Genomic DNA, 6,104 nt, shown 5'->3' on the forward strand with positions numbered 1-6,104 from the left:
TAGAGATAGAAACATTGATGAGAGAGGAACATCATCAATCAGTTGCCTCCTGCACGGCCCCTACTGGGGATTGAGCCTGCAACTGAGATACGTGCCTTTGACTGGAATCGAACCTGGGACCCTTCAGTCCAATGGCCGATGCTCCATCCACTGAGCCAAACCGGTTTCGGCTCCCTTTCTATAAGAAATCAATAAAATATATTTTTTAAAAAAGAAAGAAAAAAAAAAAGATGTAGAGAACTCGTACAATCCATGGCAAAAAAACAAACAATCCAATTAAAAAATGGGTAGGGGGAGGGGTCAATCAGGGCAAAAAAGAGATATATGTAATATTTATAAACAATAAAAAATAATAATAAAAATTAAAAATGGGTAGAGGATCTGGAGAGACATTTTTCCAAAGAAGACGTATAGTTGGCCAACAGGTGCATAAAAGTGTGCCCAACATCACTAATCATCAGGGAAACGCAAATCAAAATCACAATGAGATAGCAACTCCCACCTGTGGGAATGGCTATTGTCAAAAAGACTAGAAGTAACACATGTTGGTGGGGATGTAAGTTGGTGCAGCAACTATAGAAAACAGTATGGAGTCTCCTTAAAATTATTAAAAATAGAACTACCATATGACCCAGCAACTCCACTTCTGGGTGTTTATCTGAATTAAACACTGGCTTGTAAAGATATTTGCACCCTCATGTTCATTGCAGCCTTATTTACAATAGCCAAGATATGGAAACCTAGATATCTATCCATCGACAAATGAATGGGTGAAGAAAATGTATATATATGCCATGGAATATCTGGCCATAAAAGGAAGGAAATCTTTTTTTTGTGGGCGGCGGCGGGCACGCTGCTGGAGCACAGGGTGGGGGGTGCTGCCTGCCCACCACCAAGCGCCGCACACCGCCCCTCTACCACACGTGCGTCTTTGCGCCTAACCACGTCATTGCCAAGTCTTGCTTCTGGTACTTGGTGTCTCAACGGAAGAAAATGAAGAAATCTTCAGGGGAAATCGTCTGCTGTGGGCAGGTGTTTGAAAAATGCCCCCTTCGGGCAAAACACTTTGTCATCTGGCTACGCTACCATGCGCAGTGGCACCCACAACATGCACTGGGAGTACCGGGACCTGACCACGGGGGTGCCACCACCCGGTGCTACGGAGACACCCCCTTCCCGCACGACCCCCCTGCCCACTCACTCCAGGTCATGAAAGTGGAGGAGACCGCAGCCAGCAGTGTCGCCCACCAGCGGTCAACCAATTCCGTGACTCCGAGGTCAAGTCCCCACTGCCTCACCTGGTCCTTCCCCAGCGCGTGCCAGGCCTCACCACCAGGAAGCCCAGCATCTTTTAGGTGCCGGGCCTCCCTGTGCCCTGGTCGGCCCCAGTCAACCCCCTGGGAAAACTGGCGAGGGGGTTGGGGGAGGAAGAAAAGCTTGCCATTTGCAACAATGTGGATGGACCCTGGGGGTATTAAGCTGAGTGACAAGCCTGACAAAGACAAGTACCCTGCCGAAACCGGTTTGGCTCCGTGGATAGAGCGTCGGCCTGCGGACTGAAGGGTCCCAGGTTCGATTCCGGTCAAGGGCATGTACCTGGGTTGCGGGCACATCCCCAGTTGGTGTGCAGGAGGCAGCTGATCGATGTTTCTCTCTCATCGATGTTTCTAACTCTCTATCTCTCTCCCTTCCTCTCTGTGAAAAATCAATAAAATATATTTTTTAAAAAAAGACAAGTACCCTCTGATCTCATATGTGGAATCTAAAAAAGAAAGAAGAGGAGCTCATAGGGTAAATTGGTGTCTGTCAGGGGGTGGGGGTCTGCGGTGGGATTGGTGAAATGGGTCAAGGGAGTCAAAAGGTACAAACTTCAAGTTATAAAAAGTCCTGGGGATGTAACGAACAGCTTGGTGGGCACAGTTAATAGTGCTGTACTGAATGCTTCTTAAAACGTGGGGTTTGAACCCCAGCTTTCATACTAGCTCTATGACTGACCTGGGACATCTCCATGCCTCCACTTCCCCATCTGCACATGGGAGCGATGCTGCTCAGGACTGTTAGGGAAAAAACCAAACCTCGTGAAAGCTTTCCCAGTCCACGGTGTGGCTGTGTGGGGACGATCGAGGCTCTGAGGCTCTGAGCCCAGGACCCACATAGCCTGGTGTCTGGGTGAGCGCGTCGGCCTGCGCCAAAAGACACTTGAATCTAATATGAACATTTTTCCAGTTCTCCCTTCCTCTGAAAATTTAGTCTGCCCTGGCCGGTTTGGCTCAGTGGATAGAGCGTCGGCCTGCGGACTCAAGGGTCCCGGGTTTGATTCCAGTCAAGGGCATGTACCTTGGTTGCAGGCACATCCCCAGTAGGGGTCGTGCAAGAGGCAGCTGATCGATGTTTCTAGCTCTCTATCCCTCTCCCTTTCTCTCTGTAAAAAATCAATAAAATATATTTAACAAAAAAATTTAGTCTGATCATTTCCATTTTCAGGCCAGGCCAGCATGGCCTCCGTGCCAGCTGCTGTGATCAGAGAGGCCAGCAGAGGGCACCCGCGTTTCGGTTCCGAGACTGGCCTGACCCAGCCTGCTGGCCAGTTTGCTTTGGTTCTGAGAAGCAGCAGGAGGTGGTGTGGTCTGCACACTTGCGCGCTTACTGCTCGTTAGCAGCGGTAGGCTGTGGCCGAGGTCAGGGCTGTGGGGTTCTCGGGAGTTCCGTCCCTAGAACGTGCACCTGTCCCGTTAGCATAGGAAGCCAAGGCCTCCCGATGAGACAGACGCCCGTCTCCTTCCCATGATCACCTGCTTGGCCCTGGGAGCGTGTCCAGTTCCCTCGTTTTCTGGAGGTTGAATTGAGCACTCAGTGCACTAGGCCCTGGACCAGGGTAAGGCTAGTGAGGTCCCTCGGCACAGGTTTTAAGGAGACATCCCTCTTGGGGTCCAGCAAGCGCAGGGGCCATCTCAGAGATGGGTGCCTCCTTAGGTGCTGGCCTGTGGCACCTCCAGCGCTGTCCTGAGGCCTGGCCTTGAGCATCTTCAGCCGTGATCACCCACGTGTGCCCAGTAGGCTTTTCCAGATTTGCTCGACCCTGACACCACGAGCCCTTCTTCTTCTTCTTCTTCTTCTTTTTTTTTTTTTTAAAAAAAACAGCAGTATTTTATTTTTTAAAATATATTTTATTGATTTTTTACAGAGAGGAAGGGAGAAGGATAGAGAGTTAGAAACATAGATGAGAGAGAAACATCGATCAGCTGCCTCCTGCACATCTCCCTACTGGGGATGTGCCCGCAACCCAAGCACATGCCCTTGACCGGAATCGAACCTGGGAACCTTGAGTCCACAGGCTGCCGCTCTATCCACTGAGCCAAACTGGTTAGGGCTCCTTCTTCTTTTTAAAAAAAATATATTTTTATTGATTTCAGATAGGAAGGAAGAGGGAGAGGGAGAGATAGAAACATCAATGAGAGAGAGAATCATGGATTGGCTGCCTCTTGCATGTCCCCCACTGGGGATCGAGCCCACAACTGGGGCATGTGGTCTTGGCTGGAATCGAATCTGGGACTCTTCAGTCTAAAGGCTGACGCTCTATCCATTGAGCCAACCCGGCTAGGGCCTTCTTTTTTTTTAATCCTCACCAAGGACATTTTTGAAAAATTGATTTTAGAGAGAGGAAGGGAGAGGGCACCTGATGGAGAGGGAGAAGGGGAGGAAGGGAGAGGGGGAGGGAGAAACATCCATGTGACAGTGGAACACTGATCAACTGCCTCCTGCACTCCCCTCACTGGGAATCGGACCAGCAGCCTTTTGGTGCATGAGACGACGCCCAACCAACTGAGCCACACTGGCCAGGCAACAAGCCCTTCTAAACTGATGTTCGAGCCACAGATGGGAAGGCGTGAACAAGCATCTGACATTTTTTTTTTTTTTTACTTCTCAGCCTATCACCCTCCTTCAGGTTTGGTCACATGACAGGCACAGGCATAGCTCAGAGATATTGTGGGTTCGGTTCCAGACCACTGCAATAAAGCGAGTATCTCAATTAAGCTAGTCGCAGTCTTTCCACAGGTGCAGGGTCTTGCTCTCAATTTGTAAAAATGGCGACATGAAGCACCATAAACGGAGGTCAGCCTGCGCTGGTTAGGGAGACCGTTGAGAGAGGAGAGGCAGAGCCAGCAGGACGTTCAAGGTTTGGGGCTTCCAGCAACACTCTGAAACTCCTTTGTAGAAACGAGTTCCAAACAGACAGGAGTGTCTGACCCCCATGCCCTCAGCGCCCAGTGTGACAGGGAAGATTTCGCCACATTTGCATCAGCTGGTTTTTCGTTGCCGGAGTATTTTAAAGTCCATCCCAGACTTCACACCAGTTCTCCCTGTAATTTCAGTGTGTGTCTTACAGGACGGTCATGAGGTTAGCACAGCTAACGAGTTCACCGTAATGCTTTGGTTCCGTCTGATACCAGCCCACGATCACATTTCCCTCATAGTTTAAAATGTCGATTTACATGTTGGTTTGTTTGACTCTAAATCCAAAGCCCACACGTTATATTTGGTTGTTGTGTCTCTTAAGTCCCCTTTAATCTGGAGAAGTACGCCCCCCCCCACACACACACATTCACACATAATTCTGACCTGTTGCAGAAATGGGTTCTGTCATCTTGAGAAGCATTCCACACCCTGGCTGTCGGCTTTGGATTTGCAAATCCTGGCTTGCGTCATCGGATTTGTCCCGTGTCCTCCTTAGCTCCTGAAATCAGCTCTCGGCTCAGAGTGCACGTTGGGCACACCTGGTTTTATTGCACGTCACTGTTTTTTTTATGATTATTGCACATCACAGGTGTTGCATCTTTTACAAATTGAAGGCAAGACCCTTGAGCAGCAGAGATTACAACTTGCTCTATTCCAGCGGTTCGCAACCTCGGCTGCGCATGAGAATCACCTGGGAATCTTTTCAAAATCCTGATTTCTGGGCCTCGTCCTCCGGAAATTCTGTTTCTTTGTTACTAATGTTGTGGCCCCGCCCCATATCAAAGAAACAGAATTTCCGGAGGATGAGGCCCAGAAATCAGGATTTTAAAAAGATTCCCAGGTGATTCTCATGCGCAGCCCAGGTTGAGAACCACTGCTCTATCGTGATACTTGCTTTACTGGAGATGTAGAACTGAGCCTGCAACCTCGTCAAGGCTGCCTGCAGCTGGCCCCCATCTAGGCCACTTGATTCAATGTCCCGGGGTGGGTCCCAGGTCGCCAGTTTTTAAATCTCTCCAGGTGATGCCAGTAAACAGCCGTGTTTGAGAACCACCGCGAAGAGGTTTGATTGGAATCCTGTCCCGTGGTTCCAGCGTGTTCCCTCCAGGGGGCGCCGCGTCCTCGTGGGGCATCGCGGGGAGAGGCACCCCATGTCTAAGACTGCTCCCTCTCAGGCTTCCTGTCAGCCTGTCTCCTAACGACGTCGTCATTTTCCATCCATGGGTGCGCAGTCCAGTCTCGGGGGCTGTGTTCTTGCAGCCCCAGCTGGAGCCCCTGAGTGCAGGCAGCCCACACGCTGCCGCAGGTTCACCGTGACCTACAGATGGGGGAATCCTCGCCATCCTGTGACACTCCCCGGCCTTGGCCTTTTGAGACACCCCGGGGCGGCTGCCAGGGTGCTGCGTCCCTTCCTCCACCCGAGGCGGACCTTTGGCTGTTACAAATAGTCACTTATTATTACAGGAGGCCTGTGAGGAGGGCCGCTCAGGGCCGGGTGCGGCCAGCAGCAGGGCAGGCAGCCGGGAGCACCCCCCCACCACCACCACCCAACTTTCCCTAGGATCCCTGCGGCCCTCGGAGATGTCCCAGGACTTCCCCTGTCCCCTTTATTCTTTTTCTTACGTGATTCGCTTTAAATAAAGAAAAAGGGACTAGGGTAGCTGGCATTGGTAAGGCTGTACGTTTTTGTTTTGTTTTTTAATATATTTTATTGAATTTCAAAGAGGAAGGGAAAGGGAGCTAGAAACATCAATGATAAGAGAGAATCATTGATTGTCTGCCTCTTGCATGTCCCCCACTGGGATCAAGCCCGAAACCCAGGCATGTGCCCCCCACCAGAACCGAACCTGGGACTCTTCAGTATGAAG

At 50.5% G+C, this 6,104-nt stretch overlaps 2 pseudogenes; both read left to right on the top strand.

Annotated features, from left to right (window-relative positions):
- The first annotated feature begins 766 nt into the window (after window positions 1-766).
- LOC102770780 lies at window positions 767-1,355 on the top strand (annotated as a pseudogene).
- Window positions 1,356-1,452: 97 nt separating this feature from the next.
- Window positions 1,453-6,104, top strand: part of LOC102771072 — a 7,672-nt pseudogene continuing 3,020 nt past the window's right edge.

The sequence above is a fragment of the Myotis davidii genome, unplaced genomic scaffold (genome assembly GCF_000327345.1).
Source record: "Myotis davidii unplaced genomic scaffold, ASM32734v1 scaffold1439, whole genome shotgun sequence".
NCBI classification, from domain to species: Eukaryota; Metazoa; Chordata; class Mammalia; order Chiroptera; family Vespertilionidae; genus Myotis; species Myotis davidii.